This window comes from Mercenaria mercenaria, chromosome 6 (genome assembly GCF_021730395.1).
Source record: "Mercenaria mercenaria strain notata chromosome 6, MADL_Memer_1, whole genome shotgun sequence".
NCBI lineage: Eukaryota > Metazoa > Mollusca > Bivalvia > Venerida > Veneridae > Mercenaria > Mercenaria mercenaria.
In genome coordinates this window covers 42,511,297-42,533,960 of record NC_069366.1, presented here as the reverse complement: position 1 = coordinate 42,533,960, position 22,664 = coordinate 42,511,297, and the positions used below count along the sequence as shown (strand labels likewise).

The following is a 22,664-nucleotide window of genomic DNA, read 5'->3' as shown; positions in this document are numbered from 1 at the left end:
ATATCATCAAGATGAACATTCAGACCAACTTTCATACAGATCCCATGAAAAATATGGCCTCTAGAGAGGTCACAAAGTTTTTCTATCATTTGACCTACTGACCTAGTTTTTTATGGCCAGTGATTTTTTCACTTTTTTTTAGCAACAGCCCATGCCTTTTCAATTGGGAATTTTTAGCGTGATAAACTTCAAAATTGGGAAAAATTAACAAAACCTTAATAAAGAAATCATTTTGAAAAGTTTTATTTAAAGGTAAATTTATTTCATTCAAATATGCACCGAGGTTGAACAGAGAGGACAGACAGGTTATTTTCTGATGTCACAGGATCTGATGGCTCAGATAGCTTAGGGTCACCATGAGCTTCTGTTGATTTCTGATCAAGGGTCATTTTGTGGGGACTCAGATTTCTTGGACAGATCACTTTGCTTTTCTGACGTTTGATTTGGATTTAATTTCTCTTTAACTTTACCAAAAGATGTTCGAATGTCCTGAGTACCGATGGCGTGTTTAAGTTATATTTTCTTATTATAATATTTGGAATTATGCGACATTTTGCGATAATTTAGGTATTATGTTTCTAACATTTTTTTTCCGACTCATTTTGACGCATCAAAAAGTGTTTAGCGACCGTGATGAAAGTCATACTAAATGCCGTACTATGCCGTGACCCGTTTTATGTAAACAACGCGCTTCGAGTTGGCAAATAAATAAGTTGTGAATAAACCATAATTCGAGTCGGAATTTTTATGATTATTTGCATCGTTTTAGTTCAACTTTCATAAGAAATCAATCTAATTGGGAAAAATCATTTCGTTTTTGGGAATTTTTAAGCATTTTTTGGGAATTTTGACCATTTTTGTCAGTTGGGAAGACGCCGAATTTCAGAGTCAAATCGGCGCAAATAAAATCACTGATGGCACGTGACCTACTTTTCAAATTTGACCTAGATATCGCCAAGGTGAACATTCTGACCAATTTTCATGAAGATCTTGTGAAATGTATGGCCTCTAGAGAGGTCACAAGGTTTTTCTATTTTCAGACCTACTGACCTAGTTTTTGACCGCACGTGACCCAGTTTCGAACCTGACCTAGATATCATCAAGATGAACATTCAGACCAACTTTCATACAGATCTCATGAAAAATATGGCCTTTAGAGAGGTCACAAGGTTTTTCTATTATTTGACCTACTGACCTAGTTTTTGATGGCATGTGACCCAGTTTCAAACCTGACCTAGATGTGAAAAATATGGCCTCTAGAGAGGTCACAAGGTTTTTCTATTTTTAGACCTACTGACCTAGTTTTTGAAGTCAGGTCACCCAGTTTCGAACTTGATCTAGATATCATCAAGGTGAACATTCTGACCAATTTTCATGAAGATCTTGTGAAATATATGGCCTCTAGAGAGGTCACAAGGTTTTTCTATTTTTAGACCTACTGACCTAGTTTTTCAAGGCACATGACCCAGTTTCGAACTTGACCTAGATATCATCAAGATGAACATTCTGACCAATTTTCATGAAGATTTTAGAAATATATGGCCTCTAGAGAGGTCACAAGGTTTTTCTATTTTTAGACCTACTGACCTAGTTTTTGAAGGCACTTGACCCAGTTTCGAACTTGACCTAGATATCATCAAGATGAACATTCTGACCAACTTTCATAAAGATCCCACAAAAAATGTGACCTCTAGAGTGGTCACAAGCAAAAGTTTACGGACGCACGGACAACGGACGCTGCGTGATCACAAAAACTCACCTTGTCACTATGTGACAGGTGAGCTAAAAATAGGCAGGGTAGAGTTATTGTTCTTGCATACTGCCCTTCCTCCCAATGTGTTCTATCAGTGTATGAAGTTTGAAGAAAATCTCTCCAGTACTTTTGGAGTTATGCTCCGGACAATTTTTTTAAAGAAAATATGATAAAGGGGAATAACTCAAAAAATAGGCAAGGCAGAGTTATTGTTCTTGCACACTGCACTTCCTCCCAATGTGTTCTATCAGTGTATGAAGTCTGAAGAAAATCCCTCCAGCACTTTTGGAGTTATGCTCCGGACAAAGATTGTTGCGGACGGACGGACAGCATTTTTAATATCCCCTTCGCCTTTGGCGGGGGGGATAAAAAAGGGGCATAATTTGTTAAAAAAGCAAAACAGAGTTATGTAACCTGTGCAATGAAAGTCAGTTTATCACAGTGAATAAGTGTGTGAAGTTTCAATCCATTCCCACAAGTGGTTGCTGAGCTTACATACAAAAACTTTACCAAATCGGGACGCGGACGCCGACGCATGGGCGAGTCCAATTGCTCTACTATTCTATGAATAGTCAAGCTAAAAAATGAAGTAATTCAAACAAGAGGGCCATGAAGGCCCTGTATCGCTCACCTGACCTATTGACCTAAAGATCATCAAGATTAACGTTCTGACCAAGTTTCATTAAAATATGGTCATAAATGTGGCCTCTAGAGTGTTAACTAGCTTTTCCTTTGATTTGACCTGGTGACCTAGTTTTTGACCCCAGATGACCCAATATCGAACTCTTTCAAGATTTTATCGAGGGTAACATTCTGACCAAGTTTCATTAAGATTGGGCCAAAATTGTGACCTCTAGAGTGTTAACAAGCTTTTCCTTTGATTTGACCTGGTGACCTAGTTTTTGACCCCAGATGATTCAATATCATATTCGTCCCAGATTTTATTAAGGGTAACATTCTGACCAAGTTACATTAAGATTGGGCCAAAAATGTGACATCTAGAGTGATTACAAGCTTTTCCTTTGATTTGACCTGGTGACCTAGTTTTTGACCCCAGATGACCCAATATCGAACTCTTCCAACATTTTATTGAGGGTAACATTCTGACCAAGTTTCATTAAGATTGGGCCTAAACTGTGACCTCTAGAGTGTTAACAGTCAAATTGTTGACGACGACGGACACAGGGCGATCATAAAAGCTCACCTTGAGCACTTTGATAAAACCGCGGTGCCGCACAGTGTGTTCAAAGGATTATGTTAATTACCGTATTTACCCTAAGTCTTGGGACACCCTAAATCTTGGGACACCCTTAAAATCTGGAAAAATAATTATTTTTCTTGTCCCTAATTTTTCGGACATGTATTTTCTCAGCATATTTTTCGTCCCAAAGTGTTGGGACTATGGTTGTTACTGATTCAAGATGTAAGTCAAATACCGTTATTATACATTGTATGGTTTTGTATCGATCAAAATGTCAAATAATTATAAGAACCAAAGATTATTTTTTTAACATTTTCGTGTCGTGTCTTTTGACAGTAAAGTGTTTTTTTACCATACCAGTTAAGTGTTGTATATTTTTTTTTACTGCAGCCAGGAAGTCCGTTTTCCGTTAGTTAGTTATTTTTATTTACCACTGACTGGAATTTACCTGCGAATCGTACAGCTATCAAAACGCCATGCCGGTAATTTTCCATTCCACGAGCATGTGCGACCTATCGTAATGTCTAACTTACAACGCCGTTACTTTTGTTTATTGACACGTATACAAAAAACGCGCGTCACACATTCATTTTTTGATTTTATCGCTTCAGATTTTCAACGTAGATTGAGAAGTAATATAATTTGAATTCTATAACGATTTTAAAAAGGTATCGACAGAAATGTAGGCAAAATTCTATAAAAACGGTCGAATTTTCATAAAATTACTTGCAAAATTTCAAACAGCGCGATCCTAAATACTTATTTCTTTCTAAAAGTAAATAAATGATGCAAACTATAGGCATAAAATTCAGACTTTTGACCAGAAAGTGCAAAAAACAGAATAGAAAAATCTTAAATAATGAAAAAGCGGCAGCAATTTAAAAATATGAAGTAAAACGATTTTTGGCAAACAGATTTCTGTTACGTGACCTCGTGAACGTAAATAGAAAATCGGGACGCGGTTTAAAACAACAAAAACAATGATGATGTTGCGTTTTTTAAATAAGTTTTGAATGAATCTTTGTGCATGTACATGTATTTTTTGACACGACACTTTATAATAAGATATTCTTCTCAAACCGTTTTGAAATTTCCTTGAGGGCAAATAGGTCACAGAGGTAAGATATCCGCTATTATAGTTCGACACGTTTACCTGTCAGTTTATACGGGATATTGCACATTCACTTTAACAAATTAAAAAGAAGTTTTTTTCATTGATTTTCACAACACTAGATCTACTTCTCAGCTCTTTAAAGAACCGAGGCGGTACGATCAAACAGTGATGTACAACTTGGCGCGAAAACATGACGTAATGCCATGAAAATCTCGGGGAAACTATACCGCTTTGATCTCCACTTCTAATGTCATGATACCGACACACTTTTAGCTCTTTGAGGGGGTGTTAATAGATGATGAAAACAAGGCCAATTACTTTGTTTATCAACAGAATAATTACCGATAATCAAACGTTTATTTTTTCGCTTTCAACACGGGTGGGTGGGGGATGTTACCCGATGACCGAGAATTGTGTCCATATTTTTGGGACACTTTTCAAAATAATTATTTTTCGGGAAATAAGTCTTGGGACAGTGAAAAAAATAATTATTTTATGCTGTCCCAAGACTTAGGGTAAATACGGTACATGCGAAATAGTGATAATTAAGTGACTGTGGTGATATATCTCGTAGGATTCTGAAAGGAGTTCAGCAAGGAACATGTGGTATAATAAATAATTATCACCAATTATCTCGTCTACACTCTATCTCTATATTACCTCCATGCTTCTGTGGAGCAATGTGGACAATTTCAATTCTTTTAACCTTTCGTAACAAGGATTGTACAACTCAGTTAAAATCTTGGTGATTCTCAATTATCTGAATGTCCTTTATGCCAGTAAAAGTATGATATGAAAATCTGTACAATAATTCAAGTCTAAATACAAAATTTATCAACCTATCCTCTATAGGCCTACCCTAAAACTTGCCCAATCAAGCTATTATTGCTTACTTCTTTTGATAAATTTAAGCCCAATCGGGCAACAATACCTCGATTGGGCTTATACAGGCCTCTGTTATATAAAGATGAAAAGCCCTGGCAGTGGCAAAGAAACCGAAAAGAACCCACTATCACACGCTGTCTCCAGATCGGGAGACATTCTCTGAATTGGGGTAGACATCAGACAGCATTTTCGTGCCATGAAAAATCTCCCGATCGGAAGACATCCGCCGATCAAGAGACTGTCTCCGAATCTGTGAATTACAAAGCTGACTATCAATATCGTGTTTATTTTTTTACTTTAATACGGGAAACCCGAAGGTTTTTCCGTCTATAGATAATGTGTACGTGTATATGTCAAAGTAAACCTATATACCGTTCAACTTGGGAATATGTTCTATACCTTCACCGTTTTTGTTGTTGTTGTTTTTACCCATAATTCCCAGAACTGCTGCCGTGCTTGCACAACAAATAATTTTCGGGACGACATTTGATAAAATAAATTGCTTATGAACGTTCATAACCGCTGCATTATCAAAACAAATTATTCTATTGAGTTGAAAATTCGCGGTATCAATGGAAATCGGTGATATTCAGGTTACTTCATGTAACGAGTTTATGGATGATTCAAGCGGCACGCTTTTTGTTTCCAATATTGAATAATAACGTAGGCAACATTACAGTACTGTTTGAATAAGAAAATCATCGTTTATTTATTCTTTTTTAATGTAGAAAAGCCAATGATTTCAAAAATGTCAAAGTAAATGAATTTAGACATGCTGCCCTTACAAAATTTATTTATATACATAATTTTATTTTATGCTCTTCAGTGAAATACTGAAATTTATCAGTGAAATAAAATTGATATTTTCACTGTTTCAAACAGTGAAAATATCATTTTTATTTTTCACTGGTACGGAACTTATACTTGAATGCGAAAGAATATTAATTATAAATAATAGAAAATTCCTTGCAAAATATGCTTCAGTAAAGATATAGATGTATAAAATACTAACCAGATTATAAATATATACATTCTATCATACTAAAATGTAAAAGAAATCAGGAAACAAAACAGAAGTATTTACAGTTTTTTTTATACAAAGATATCCTGACGTCATGACATTATGACGTCATGATGTCATTCACGTGACCTTGCGCGGACAAACTGGATATAATTTGGTTAAAACCATTAAAAGCACATAAAATAAATAGAAAATTTGTTTGTTTCAGTGTAAGAACAAAATATATTTCACTCGTGAACACCATAATTTACATTTTCACTTGTGGCTGCGCCACTCGTGAAAATATTGCATTATAGTGTTCACTCGGTGAAATATATTTCGATCTTACACTAAAACAAAAAAATATCCTCTATTTATCACAGCTGTGTGTCACAATTTACCGTGGTCCAGTGGTTAGCACACATATTTTCCATGCGCGAGGTCCGAGTTCGAATCTCGGCAGCAGCTTAACATTATTTTTTTTTTAACTCTATTTCATTTTTTATTGATATTTATCACAATATCTGCAATTATTGGAACAAAATCAATAATGTGCATAGTTAATCAATGTTCTGCCTGTAAATTTTGAACAAAACATTCGAAGCATGGAAAAGCATATGTCGATATTGCTTATCTCCCCTACCTTCCACAGTCTTTCATATACATTGCAATTACTTTCTCAAAAATCAATTCATTGACTAGAGTTTTACACTTGGAAAAAATGTTGGCTATATATACTTGAGAGGCCCCAAGTACGATCCCTATTGCGCTAAGAAATTAACCTTAATAATGGCATTTAAAAGAATTGAAATAGTCGGTGTTTAGGATAGCAGGATTATGTAAGTTCCGGTATCTATACTACAAAAGAATATCAGAAGGGGACCGAGTGGTTAAGGTCGCTGACTTCAAATCACTTGCCCTCATCGATGAGGGTTTGAGCCTCACTCGGGGCGTTGAATTCTTCATGTGAGGAAGCCATCCAGCTGGCTTATGGAAGGTCGGTGGTTCTACCCAGGTGCCCGCTCGTGATGAAATAATGCACGGAGGGGCACTTGGGGTCTTCTTCCACCATCAAAGCTGGAAAGTCGCCATATGACCTAAAATTGTGTCAGTGCGACGTTAAACCCAACCAAAAAAATATATATATTAGAAGAACATGAGGTTGAGCGTGATGTTACGCAGGCTTAATGTGTTAATTGTTGTGTGATTTTTTTTATTTTTTTTTTTAATTTTATTTAATTTTTTTTTTTTTGGTCGTTTTTAAAAACTATTTGTAACAAATGAACTGAAAAGAAACTGGGCATTCCTGGATTCAGAAATTTGTATTAGAGAAAGAAATTGACAGTAAAGGCATGATCGTTGAGGCGCATTGCCGTCAAGTGTAGGTATGTTCCGAAGAGGGTAATATTTATCCAAAATTACTGGGGAAAAGGGTAGGGCTGTCATCGATAGAAACGATATCGATGTATCAACGATATTTTTTTGTCGATCGATTATCGATTCCCATTTTCAAAAATCGATATTTTACAGAGAGAAAAAACTACCCAAATAAACACCCAGACCCTAAAAAACTAAAGTTCACAAAGTTGTAAATTTGGATAAATGCAGAAAAGGAGTGAAGGCAAAATAAAAATGAAAGATGTTACTAATTTTTATGTATTTCTTTTATTTCATAAATACAAATACAACATTATCAAACAGAAATATGGAAAGTAGGCAATAAAACTTAAAATAGCATTTACAGGAAGGTATATAGTATGCATATGAACAAATAGGTCGTTAATCTAACTTAATAATCAATATATCGATGTATCGTCGATATTTGTCTTCTGATATATCGGTATCGTCGATACGCCTAAGACCCAATCAATGACAGCCCTAGAAAAGGGTGTATTTTACGCATGCTCACTGTCAACAAATAAAGGCCTGACATTGGTTCACTTTTCAATATTTGATCCAGAATGACTGTTGCAGCATTTTTGGGAAAGTTTCAATATAATACTATGAGGAAAATTTTGTAAATGACAAAGTGGTCGAATTTATCAATGTTCGTACAGTCCCCATTTTACATACCCCTTTCAGGCCCTCACTTCGTGTGAGTTTGCTTACTAAATATAAATTTGAATTATGTAAAGTTTTCAGCAAATGTTAAGCATTATTTTGATACCAACCATTGATAACAGTTTGCAGGAATAAAAAAGTTACAGGTAAAAAAAACTCATTTTCTGTCTGGGTTTATCATCAGTACCAGTATGGGTGCATTTTCGGACTAGATTCTGTGCACTCAAATATCACTATTATCTTTAGGCAGTGGCTAGGGTTACGGTACCATAATCCTAGCCTCCGATTCTAGGATTAGGGAAGTTCCATATTCCTAGACAACCCTATGAGAATAGGCTAGTATTTACGAAGTATTTAAGAGGAATCAAATATATATGTTATGACATGCATAAATGATGTTGTAAACCTACTTGTTTCACTTAAAATAGCGATTTTTTCATGTCTGCCATAATTAAAATTTCATGTTATCGATCCGCCATAATTGTCCAACTACATCCGGGCCACATCACCAGGAGGAGCTCAGTTCCCCATGCAGAAATATTTTCCTGTTCTCAGGAAGTCCCAGGATTATCCTGGGATATCCTGGGATTCTTATAGCAAGGCTGCAAGAAAGTCCTGAAGACAGGACTTTAACACTAAAAGACAGGACTTTTGATAGAAAATTTGTCCTGTTCACAGGAAAAAGACAGGACCTTTACTAAAAGATACATATTGAAAAAAAGGTAATTAATTTGAAACATGATCTTGTAATGGTCTAGTAAGTTAATTACATCCTGGTGTGGAAGACCCATATTTTGGGAGAAACTGTATCATTAAGCACATGTGATTATAGTGTTTTCAGTATAACAGGAATATATTCTATATTTGTGGTAAGTTAGCATATTATTTCTGTATAAACTTTTAGAAATGATACATAATGTACTCCTTCATTTAATGATTTTACAAAACAATGTTATATAGGAAGTATTTTTCTTTAAAATTAGTCAAAAATGTGTTACTACACTTTAGGTTATCTGTACATGTTTGATCAAAGACATTTTCACTCTAGTGAACAGATCATAGAATGATAAGAGCTTTTTGCTCAATATGAAGCTCATAATTTGATGATTTTAGACTAAATTGTAGTATTTTCTCCTATATTTTTTGACATGACTGCACATATTTGAGCTGATTTATGATGTGCCAAGAAATTAATATTTCTGCTATGACAGATTATGTACATGATGAATGCTTTTTAACTACAAAATATTTTTGATATTAGGAAATGATAATCCTTGCAGGATACTCTTACTGTTCACATAAATTTTATTTAAATTTAACAGTCAGTTTCTTAACTGTATTTCCCGCCAAAGTGAATTTCAAATCATGTTTACAAGGTTCTAGGGTTCCTTGAAGACAGGACAATTGTCCTGAGATTTCCTGATCAGGAATTCCTGGAATTTCCTAAAGACAGGACAATTGTCCTGAAATGTCCTGACAACAGGAATTCCTGGGATTTCCTGAAGACAGGACAATTGTCCTGGGATATCCTGACTTCAAGAATTCCTGGGATTTCCTGAGAACAAGACAATATAATTAATAATAGTTCTGATGTCCTGTTTTTTCCTGTTCATAGGAAAATCCTGGGATTGTCCCATTCCCATTTAACGGCGTGAAAAGTCCCAGGACTATCCCAGGAATTCCTGAGATAATTTCAGGACATTATCCCAGGATAGTCCTGGGACTTCCTGGGATAATCCCAGGATTTCCTGTTCTTTTTTCGCACGGGTCATGGCTCAGTTCTTTTTCTTTTCAATTTCCATAATTTTCCTTTTTTTTTGTGTGTGTGTGTGTGTGTGTTTTTAAAAAATATATATATTGTATTGTAATTTTGTTTTATGTTTAGAGTACGTTATTATTTCATAGTCATGATTTTGCCTTTTTTCTTTCATTTTTAATCATTCTTCTCTATTTTTCTTTTCTCTTTCTTCTTCTACTAACCCACAAAAATGTTGGATCGATAACACGAAATAATACGACAGGCATGAAAAGTCGCTATTTTAAGTGTAATAAGTAAGTTTACAACATCATTTATGCATGTCCTAACATATATGTGATGCCTCTTAAATACTTCCGTAATCCTAGCCTATCCCCATAGGGTTGTCTAGAAATACGGAACTTCCGTAATCCCAGAATCGGAGGCTAGGATTACGGTACCGTAACCCTAGCCACTGCCTTATCTTTAACTCATGAACACTATTTTCCACTGTCTGCCTAGTCTTAACAAATCTGAAGAAATGATTAGATCTACGTTCATTTAAACAAAACATTTTAAAACATTTTCCTTTGTTAATTTTTATAACAAGAGCAAAACCATCAGGCTTACTGTCAAAACTGAAAGCCAAACTGAAAATATCAGAAAGAACAATTTATGCAGAAAAAAGAAAGAATCCGTATGACTAGGTTTTCTCACAGGTGCTAGACACATAATCAAATATTTTACTTAACCCTTTTCCAATCAGTACTCCACTGGAAACCTATACCTACTGGGAACATAGATCTGTGTGATCTGATAAGCCTGTCTGAACAGAGATATTTGCCTATGATAATATTTTGCCAGTTATTCACATGAAAATGAGGGGGTGTTTCACTTTAAACTATTCAAAGTAACAAAGGCCATGCAAAAAACATAACAACACATGCACAGGATGGGAGATAATTAAATAAACTTACAGTAGATGACACTTGCTAAGATCTTAGTGGGGAGTATGTCTATTTAATCCCCACTCAATTAACACTAATAATTTCCAGTCATTGACACTTAGTTGATATTTGCTGATTTCCTCTGATATAAATTCCTTTTTTATTGCTTTATTTTCCATTTTATCACATCTTACACTGACATTATTTATGCACAATTAAATTCTGATTATGTACAAACTTGCAATACATTCATAATTATATATAAACACATAAAATATATACTATATACTGTAAATGAAATTGTATTATATATATCATAGTTGAAATATTTGTCTATGTACACGACTAAACAATATCTCCCATTGATATTTACATTTAACACTTCCTTGATTTGTTTACTGTTTTATTTTTTTTGTACTTTCTATTAAATTAAAAAAAAAATCAACAAAATTAATACAGATTTTATTCATATGCAAGTAGTTCAATTTGACACCTGACCAAATGTTTCTTTGAAAAGCTATGAGATTGCCTGAACGAAAACTGTGATAAATAAATAGATAAATAAAATTTAATAAATGAATAAATAGAGTCTGCTGACATTCGTGATTTGAGTCCCCATTTTGTCGGCTTGCTAGGTATTTACTGTTTCAGCAAAAACCGGCCTTTGAAACCAATCACTGCTTCATCAACTGACAGATTACGACTTGGATGGGTAATATCACTCTTGAAATTTCTGTTATAAAGGTGTATAAGTGGCCAGACTTTGAATAACCTGTCGCGATATTGTTGGTCGGATCAGGCTGATCACGGTTATTTGAGATGATTTTTCAACTTACACCAACCTTGAATAGGCATGTTTTGGTAAAACCCTCTACTCGAAGTCGGTCATCGGAGCTCCAGAAATATTTCACATAATGTTACGTTTTCTGACGATTATCATAACCAAAGAAGAAAGTCCGTATTTCATTTGCTGTTGTTTCTCCCTGAGCCTCCCAAACATCATCATCCCTTCAGTCGAACTGTTGTTGTTTATGTTGAATTTCTTGCCTTGTACCAGTACCATAAAAAATTTGGTTTCTTCAGCAATCATTAAAAAAAATGAATCGAACTTTGTGTCAAAAAAATTATAAAATCTATTTGATATTTCAGTCAAATTTTGTTCGCCATCACGAATAAAGTCCCTAACATACCTCGATGAAATATTCGAGTCAGATTTCAATAATTCATCAACGGTCGTAGGTCTTCCAAAGGGGTGTCACATTCCGAGATATTTTCTATTTGTCACGAGTATAATTCTACTATTTCAGACGTATCGGAGTCGCTTGATAATTTCTCCGACCAAATATCACTAATATTCACATCTGAATCTGGATCCCGACGTAGAATTTCGTAAATATCGTCGTGACAAAATTGTCCGAAATCTCTATCGCTATCCGCCATTTTGGTACATGTACAATTTTATTTTCTGAAAATGAGTTGGGGATTTCCAAAATTTGCTGTATAAATAGTAACGTTTTGAAAGCGAGACTCGGGCATGATCGTAAAATGAACTTTTCCTAACCGATTTAAACTTTTAAACCAATTAGTTTTCGTCGTTTTCAATCGGAAAAAGACGAATATTAAACAGTGCATTATCCGGGCGGTTTCAGGCGAATCGTTTGTAGACAGCATGGGCGGATTGAGGCGTTTCGTTGGATAAGCGGTAAGGGCGGATTGGGGCGATATGATTGGAAAAGGGTTAATAGACAGGGCTTCCATTAAGCGGCGTCCCGGCGTAAAATACGCCAAAAATTATTATCCGTACGCCAATACACAATGTGAGAGGCGTACAAAGGACTTCCGATATTTTCAAAGGACGACAAAATCAATACACCGTGACGTAACTTTACTCGAATGACGTGATTAGCTCTGCCCCATAACTAATCAAAGTGGTTTAATTCTTTATTGACAGCCTCGTAAAAACTGCCCGCATTGTTTGAAGTGTGAGACTAGTGTGAAAGCATCGTGTTTGATAGAGACCGTCTGTAAATGTAAACCGTTATAAATCCAGATCAGTTGACATGTTTAGAATGCGCTAACTGCCGACAATAAAACATTACATGCATTTGGCTCGGATTAAGTTGATGAAAGAAGCTACGAAGTCGGAAGACAAAGTAACTAACTGTGGAAAATTTATCGATAATTTCAGCACAAAAAAGTTGAAAAAACCCCAGCAAGTAACTATATTCCTCTAGCAAATGACATTTCACATCCAGTTTAATTTCTCTCGATTGGTAATAAATTTGCTACTTACTTTTCGTAAATTTTCGTAAATGATAAATCCTACTTTCACAGTATTTTTTAGAGAAAAAAAAACAACAACAACAAAACATTCAATTTGTCTTCTATTAAGATCTGATATCTCTGACACATTTTGATGAATAGCCTGAAACAAACACAAGAACATGGCAGCTAAACGTCGGCAAAATTTTCCTTTATTGATTTTCTTTGATGTAGGATGCAAGTTAACTGGTTGGGTATTGCCAGGTGAATGACGTAATTCTACTCCAAGTAAAATGTACTTGGATTTTCATTATGTAGCTGAACAACAGTAAGTTTGTTGATTTTAATAAAAATGCTGACTGTTGCTATACGTATAATGAAACAATAAAATATTTTTTTTTGTAAAATAAAATATTTTCTAATCATTCTAGTGGTTCTTTTCTCTAAATTCTGTTACTTTACACATTGTTCTGAACCAATTAGATATGATGATAGTAATGATGATGATGATGATGATATTGAAGGTCATTTTACAAAGAGATACTACGTAAGACTCAAAGAAAATTTTAAGAGGGACTCCAAAATCCTAATGTTAGGCAGTCCTGACTCCATGAAACTGAATCCTAATGGAAGTCCTGTAATAGACCTATATATGTATATAATAAGTCTATTATATACATATATAAGTCTATTAACAGGGCCCTCATTTGCCGATTTTTGGGCCGAAATTCGGCCCCGTTCCCCCCTGGAAACAGTATGTTTTTTCCCCCCAAGTATAGAAAAATTCCCCCTCGAAAGAAAAAAAAATTCAAGAAAAAAATCGATACCCGATAGTCTTAGGAGCGTCTCGTAACTTAATGGGCCTGATAAAGTTTTACTGATCCGTATAATACGCGCGTTTTTCAGTTCCCTGGATGCGTATGTGCAAAGTTACTTCCCTTTGAAAAAAAATGTCGCATAATGCAAAATCATACCGTAAAAAGATCACGGACGCAACAGGGGCGAAATGCGCAAAGATAGATTTGCTTTTTAAGCAGCATGCCCTCAAAAAACAAACTACATGTACTGTCACGGACACCACTGTTTCACCAGGGCCAGACATGCACGATCAGGTAGATACGATGAAGGGAAGCCCTGCTCCGGCTGCTACTGAGACAATGTCCGTGGATACTGCTAGTGCTACCGATAATGACGATGACGTTAGTGTGAATAATTCTATATTAAACTCTGAATAATTTTTGCTAAGAAATATTTGATTTAGTTTGATATCTGTAATACTCAATTGACCTTAATTTAAGGGGTTATGATCAGATGTCATATCTCCAGAATGAATTCCCCCCTCCCTTGAAAATGACGCGAAATTCCCTCCTCCAAGGGCCCCGGCCCCAATCCCTCAAAATGTAGAGAGGGCCCTGATTAAGTAAAATATTTGATTATGTGTCTAGCACCTGTGGGTTTTCTCGTCAGATAGGCAGTGCCTAATTTCATATTAAAATATGCTTTACCAAACTGTGCACCAGAACAAGTGTTTTGCAGCAGGTTGAATTTAAAGTTCAAATTATGGACTATGGTATCGCCTGACAGGTGATATCACCTGCAGGGAATGCTAACCTGCTACAAATATTGTTGTTTTTTTTCTTAAATCATGCGGCTGTCGCCATCTTTGCGTCCGGACTTTGCCTAAAATGCGAAAATAAGATTATTACCCGAAAGTAACCCATGCTCATTACAGACCTGGAGCGGTCTACTGCGCATGTCCGGACGTGATTATCAATCAAAGAGAGTTCTGAAGTTTGGGGCGTGTACAACTATACTGAAGTAGATAGAATTCACTTGAGATTTTGTAAATATATACTAGGTGTACATACACAAACACCAAATAATGCTGTCTATGGTGAACTGGGGAGATTCCCACTATCTATTGTAGCTAAGGAGAGATCTATTAAATTTTGGTTAAAAATAATCAAATAAAAAAAGTAGGGGAGCGGTGGTCTACTTGCTGGGTAAGTCGTATCAATTCCATTATTGACCATCTGGGTTTTTCATATGTTTTTAATAATTTCAATAAAGATTTTAATTATTTTCCTATGATTAAAAGAAGATTAAGAAATCAATTTACACAGGAGTGGAATGATTCACTTAATAACAGTTGTCTCACTTAAGATTAAGCTCACATAGCCTAGAAATTGAAATGGGTAAATTTAGGGGGATTGATAGAACTGACAGATTATGTAAAATGTGTAATGCAAATGTCACAGAAACTGAATATCATTTTTTATTATGCTGTACTAAATATTCGCAAATCCGTAGAAAATACTTGACTCATATATCATGGCCTACGATTTATAAATTTAATACTTTAATGTCGTCTGCAAATAAAAAAAAGATTGTATAATCTGACACGGTTTATTAAGGAAGCTTTTGAAGTTCGTAAAAATACTCTGTAAGTTATGACTGTTTCTTAAACTGAACTATTTGTGTATATTTTCTATTTGTAATATATTGCTGTGCTTATTGTCTTTGCCATATTTCTTGTTAATTATTTGTAAATGGCCAAAGGCAAATTGTTTTTGCTGATTATGCCAATAAACTTGAAACTCGAAACTTTGTAGATGCATGAGACTGAAATAAATAAATAAATAAGTTCAATACTTACCCTTTTTCAATTATCACCTTAAAAATAATTCTTTATAACAGCAGAACATTAAACTATATTTTAATTACATTTTCACATATTTTGAAAATAAACAACAAATAATTTGTTCTCTCTAATTGTTAAATATAATTATGGTGGACTTACCATGCAAGTTGGGACTAATTTGAAATAACTACATGAAATTTGAATCATCAACACAGGTCATTAATATACTGTGAATGAGCAACATATTCTATGTGATCTGCGTTTCCCAATACCTAGTATATTCTTTGTGGTCTGCATTTTGCAGATCCCCTATATAACTCTACTGGTCTGCACTCCTCTTTCCCTTTGTGGTCTGCGTTTTACCTTGTGCCATCAAAGAGAAAGGCAAAAAACAAAAACAAAAAATGCAAATTATTGCATGTCTGCACGCATTTAGTGTATAATATGTATAATATATACTGACTATAGGTGAGGTTGAGGATAGTCCCAGCCGTGACTCTAGAGCGGGTGGAGCAATGCTCGGCGTAAAATTAAATATTTTGACTTTTTACAAAAAATATCAACTTGCCTAATTTATTTATTCACAGTTTGTAACAATTACATTGTTTACATTTTTTATGTCACTTGATGATGAAAACAGACGGGAACTAAAATTAGCTCAAGTAAAACAACGGCTGTTTTACAGAAATTTGCCAATGCTCGGCACACGGTTAATTAATTAATACGTACACCTGCAGAATGTGTATCTGCCTTTTTGCAAGTTTTAAACTGTATTTGAATGTAAGTCGAACTAAAGATGGCAAATTATAATAGGTTGAATTAATTTTTACCGCATAAACAACTCTGTAAATAACACGTCTCTCAACTCTTTTTTTTATCAGTTATGGAATACACCATGCAGGATTTATTCTCATCAGTCCCGTATTTCTGCTGCCTGTTGTCACGTGACCATGACGGAAACAACACGGCCATTGGTAGACTTTGACAAAATGAAAACGGACTTGAAGCCTGATGTAAACAACCATAGCTACACGCTAAATACCTAGGTTGGATAAAGATTAAATTGATAAAAGCCTTGAGAAAAATTTACACCAAGTGTTGGTATACGCCTAGCCTCAATTTTTCGACTGCAAGGGAGACCGATTTCACAGACTGACATTTATCGTATGTGAGGAGAGATATTGACATGTGCAAAAAATATCACAATACCGCGACTCGCGTACAATTAGTTGGACTTGTATACACCGAGCATTGGCCCAACCACTCTTGTTACCTCCACTGACGGTCCATTCTCAGAGTCACAAGCAACGGCTATTTAAAATCGGCTTTATTGTGGTACTTCAGTCTTTCAGATAAGATTGCTAGCACAATGATCATTAATTGGCGAATAGAAAAACATTTCTGAATAGAAAATTTATTCTTGTGGTTGTTTTTGTTTTTTGTTTGTTTTTTTGTATGTGTGTGTAATACGCTATATGTCATGTCATGAGCACTTCGCAGTACCCGACGAAAGTCACCCACTGACCTTTATTCTCCATTAGTGACGTCACAGCTTTATTACGTCACTGTTGGCGCGTTCCATTCACCGTCACGTACCAGTACCGGAATACACCGACCCAGGCTAGTTCTAAGTGTATCAGCGCACAACTGCTTTGATTTTTTATAGGACCTAACATCAAATTACAACATTAGATAGCAAAACAGGTTTGCGATGTGATTTATTTACATCTTTTCTCGTGTGCTTATTCTTTCCTGAACACGTGGAATAACGTTTGGTAGACAAATTGAGCACGACTTTAAATTGTGCTAAATGCCGTATGTTCATATATTTAATAGCTGTTTTTCTATAGGTTTTATGCAGAACATGCTGGAAAACATTTCTGTTCACGATATAAATGTATTGCCTACAGCAAATTAAAATATTTTTTTGTTTTTACTGTCTGGAGCTTACAATTTATGTTCGGATGTGAATGACATATGATTACACCTGTTTCCAGAAATGGCTGGGTTGGACGTAATATGAGGCTGAAACTAAATGAAAGAGATACTTACGTCACGAGTTGGACTAGGGTTAGGATTATCATGGTAACAAAAAATATATATATATTTAAGACACTTTTTATTCAAATCGCTTGAATCCGGTATAACCTTAGGACTTCAGACACATTTTTATGCAATCTCGCCAGGCATACGTACGTTTTTGACAGCACAGAAAATGACGTCAGACGACCTTCAGCAAGGGTATGTGGAGATTTTTTGGAACTTCGTCAAATCGTTCAAAAGGTCCTTTTTGATGTTGTCTGAAAGTGTCATTATATACCTCGGATAGAAGATATTTCCGTATTTGAGAGCTACAGACCTAGACATTTCAGAAATACTTTCTAATTTGTTACAGGCACTCCAGGTTTTATTTTAGTCATAGTCATTTTTATGCCCTCGAAGGGAGGCATATTAGTTTTCAACTGTCCGTCCGTTCGTTAGTTCGTTAGTTCGTTAGTTTGTTCGTTCGTTCGTCCATTCGTCACAACGTTAACTTTTTGCATGAAGACACTTTACTCGCGAACCACTGCACCCAGGACCTTCAAACTTCACATGCTGATAGTACTTATTGAGTACACGACCCTTACTGACTTTGGGGTCACCAGGTCAAAGGTCAAGGTCACAGGGGCCAACGTTAACTTTTTGCATGAAGACAATTTACTCGCGAACCACTGCACCCAGGACCTTCAAACTTCACATGCTGATAGTACTTATTGAGTACACGAGCCTTACTGACTTTGGGGTCACCAGGTCAAAGGTCAAGGTCACATGGTCCAATGTTAATTTTTTGCATGAAGGCACTTTACTCACTAACCGCTGCACCCAGGACCTTTGAACTTCACATACTGATAGTACTTGAGTACACAACCGCAACTGACTTTGGGGTCACCAGGTCAAAGGTCAAAGCGCTGTGGGGGCATTTGTCACCATTAGTGGCAGCTCTTGTTTATATTTAATTTAATTTATATAATTTCATGTTATTACACAGGCCCGATCAGTACACACTATAACCAAAACAAATAAATGATTTTGCACTAATAACTGGAAAATAAACAACAAATAGTATGTTATGCAGCAAAATCTATTGACAAAACTAACGTTAATCTGCGAAATAAGCCATAACGTAATATTTTTTGTTCCTTTTTAAAACTTTATTTCCCATTACTCTTAAGATTATATGTGCACCTACATATACGAAAAGTACTAGTGATTGGTTTTAAATCAATACTAAGAATTCAACAACATATATTTGTGAAGTATGCATCAAATGCGTTTTGAGTGCAGAAATGCCTACAACCGCTACATCAACGACATGGTCACCAAAGATCGCAACCCCAAGAAGCTATACTCACTAGTGAAGAAGAAGAGGTGCGATAGCAGAGGCGTATCCCCCCTGATGTCTGTGGGGTGTTACATAGTGACCCAGCTGCCAAGGCAACCATCCTCAACCGGCAGTTTAGTAGAGTCTTCACCCAGGAGGACCTGGCCAACATACCAACACTAGGTACCAGTCTCCACCCTGACTTTCATCACTTTGATGTTGGAGCCGAGGGAATACTGAAGCTTCTGGCCGGTCTCGACACCCACGCTACAGGTCCAATCAACATCCCGACAAAGTTTCTGAAGGACCACTCAGAGGAGCTAGCCCCATCATTAGCCCTCATCTTCTCAGCGTCTGTACGACAGGGTGAAGTACCATCAAATTGGAGAAATGCCAACGTCACGCCTATCTTCAAAAAGGGAGTCCACAGTGACCCCGCCAACTACAGGCCCATTTCCCTCACTTCTGACTGAACACGTTCTGCACAGCCAGATTATGGCCCACCTCGACAAGCACTGGATACTTTCCGATCAGCAGCATGGGTTCCGGAGGAGGAGGTCCACGGAGAGCCAGCTCATCCTCACACTGCATGACCTTGCCAGCGGCCTCGACGAGGGGGAGCAGATCGATACCATCTTGCTTGACTTTATCAAGGCTTCGAAAAGGTCCCCCACGAACGAATAGCCTGCAAACTACATTACTACGGTACCAAGGGCAACTTATTGCAATGGATCCGGAGCTTCCTGGCAAACACATGTCAACAAGTTCTAGTTGAAGGTAACTTATCCGACCCATCGCCAGTGATTTCATGTGTCTCCCAAGGATCAGTCATAGGAATCCTCCTCTTCTTGCTCTATATCAACGACCTCCCACTCCAAGCTACTTCCACATCACGCCTGTTCGCTGATGACAGTCTCTTCTAAAAGAAGATTCGTACCTCAGATGATGCCAAAGTCTTACAAGAAGGCCTAGACAGATTCCAGCAATAGGAACGAGATTGGCTTATGTCCTTCAAACCCAGCAAATGCGAGGTCGTGCGCATTACCAGGAAGAGGAACCCGATCGAGACCACCTACCGCATCCATGGCAGTTAATTGCAGACGGCGAAGTGTGGCAAGTACCTGGGAGTCGACATCGATGAAAAGCTGCCCATGAATGCCCACATCGCATCCACTGCAAAGAAGGCAAACAACAGACTCGCCTTCCTCATGAGAAACCTGACGACCTGCCGGCAAGACATCAGTGTTATGAGACCCTTGTCAGGCTCATCCTTGAGTATGACAGCACCGCCCGGGATCCGCATACGAAATCCATACAACTGGAGGCAGTTCAGCGCCGCGCTGCACGATTCGTTAAGGGGAACTACCGCACAACAAGCAGCACCAGTCAGAGATGATTGCTGACATTGGCTGGCAGCCCCTTGAACATCGTGCTCCAACACCAAGCTCGTGATGGTGTACCGTATCACCCACGGCCTCATCAACATCCCTGCAGAGAGGTACTTCCATCCAGCCTCCATCAACACAAGGGGTCACTCCGTCCGATTCCTTCTCCCCTTCTGCCGCACTGACGTCTTCCTCCATTCCTTCTTCCCCTCCGCCGCCAGACTGTGGAACCAGCTTCCCGAACAAGCCACCCTGGTCGACAGCGTTGAGGACTTCAAGAGATGTTTGGATGCCACGCCGTAGTCACGGGACCGCGCTTTTTATCGTTTTACCTGCACTTGTACATACCTGCGCGCCTCACACAGCCTTGTACATATCACACTGTAGGACAATGCCCCAGAGTGGGATTTATGTACATCATCGGAAGAAGAAGAAATCGATTACGAAAAGAAAACACTTTATAAGTGCGAAAATAAGCCATATATTGTTTGTTTTAAATCGTTTCTTTACACTTTCTGTCAGTTTAAATATAATCGTTTCATACGTTTAAAAACAAAACAAAACAAAAAAGAACGATTTTCGTATACTCATGACGAAATAAAGATCAACTAATTGTAAGTCATTAATAATTAACTTTTTAATTACGATAATAATCCAACAGTATACATTTTTATTTGCGAACATATTTTCTCTCGGTTTTAAGACACGATGTCTATGTAATAATGACGAATTAATGATGGTGAACGGGGTAGTGAGGTTGTAAAAAAAACACCATCAAATTTTAAGTATTATTATTTTCAAAAATAACACTGTATATGATCCAAAAAGGTAAAATAAATGCAACTGAAGTCAAAGGCAAACAGCAGATTAAATATATTTAGTAAATGTTCAGGCAAAGTAACAGACGTACAGAAAAATACAAGATGAGAAGTTGTGAGGTAATTACTGATAAAGAAATAGCTGACCATATAAATATTTATCCAGAATAGCATACACCATTTATTAATATGTACATTCAATTCAAACGTATTCTAACACGACCCGATTTGTTTTTCTATTAAACAAAGAAGGCTGAAAACTAAACTGTGTATTATTATTCAACAATTCATTTTTCTGACGTCACAATTATTACGTTATAGCGTTAGACAGCATAGCGGTGCGCTGCCATGGAAAAGAAATCAACAGAAAACAGGCAAATATTTGATTGATATCGTCAAGGACGTACATAGTAATCCTTGATAAGGTGTTACAACTGAAATAATATATCTCAAGCAGTGATTTACTCATGAATAAAATTATTGTTTGTCGTTTAGATGCGTATTATTATAATTCCTTCGCATCTAAAGTCCAAACAATAATTTTATTGAATGACAAATCACTGTTTGGGATATATTATTTCTTAAGGTATAGGTCTATGTTTCGGAGAAAAAAGTTCAAACGTCATCAAATCATAGAAAGAAAGCATTGTTTTACATGAAAATTTAACAGCATATAAAACATTTATATTATTCTATAAAACCGTTGTCAATTTATTCATGTATTATTGAATTCCGGAAAGGGACTGCATGAAGGGGCCACACTTCTGGACAGTCCAGTGCCTTTAAAAACTCATCATTAGCTCGACTATTCGAAGAATAGGGGAGCTATCCTATTCGCCCCGGCATCGGCGTGAGCGTGAGCGTCACACAAATGTTAAAGTTTGCGTACCACCCCAAATATTTTCAAACTCCTTGCGATATTGCTTTCATATTTTGCATACTTGTTTACCATCATGACCCTAGTCTGTAAAAAGGAGGAGGCAACTCTGTCAAGCATTTTGACTGAATTATGGCCCCTTTGTGACTTAGAATAAATGTTAAAGTTTGCGTACCACCCCAAATATTTTCAAAGTCCATTGAGATATTGCTTTCATATTTTGCATACTTGTTAACCATCATGACCCCAGTCTGTAAAAAGGAGGAGGCAACTCTATCAAGCATTTTGACTGAATTATGGCCCTTTTCGACTTAAAATGTTAAAGTTTGCGTACCACCCCAAATATTTTCAAAGTCCATTGAGATATTGCTTTCATATTTTGCATACTTGTTTACCATCATGACACCAGTCTGTAAAAAGGAGGAGGCAACTCTATCAAGCATTTTGGGAGAATTATGGCCCCTTTTCGACTTAGAATATGCTTATTGTAATGTTAAAGGTTTACTCATAGCTTATATTATACTATCAAGAACTGAGAATAGTCGAGCGCGCTGTCCACTGACAGCTCTTGTTTTTAAAAAGTTGTAACGTGTCTTCGTTTTGGTGCATTTGCAACATCGTACG

The 22,664-nt window shown here is 36.5% G+C and overlaps 1 protein-coding gene across 1 annotated transcript in view; it reads right to left on the bottom strand.

Annotated features, from left to right (window-relative positions):
• LOC123550537 (PHD finger protein 20-like) overlaps window positions 1–14,675 on the bottom strand; it is a 117,515-nt gene extending 102,840 nt beyond the window's left edge. Inside the window, exon 1 of the mRNA XM_053546774.1 lies at window positions 14,570–14,675. The gene's annotated coding sequence lies outside the window, so the exon portion shown is untranslated. The remainder of the gene's footprint in view (window positions 1–14,569) is intronic.
• Between the last annotated feature and the right edge of the window lie 7,989 nt (window positions 14,676–22,664).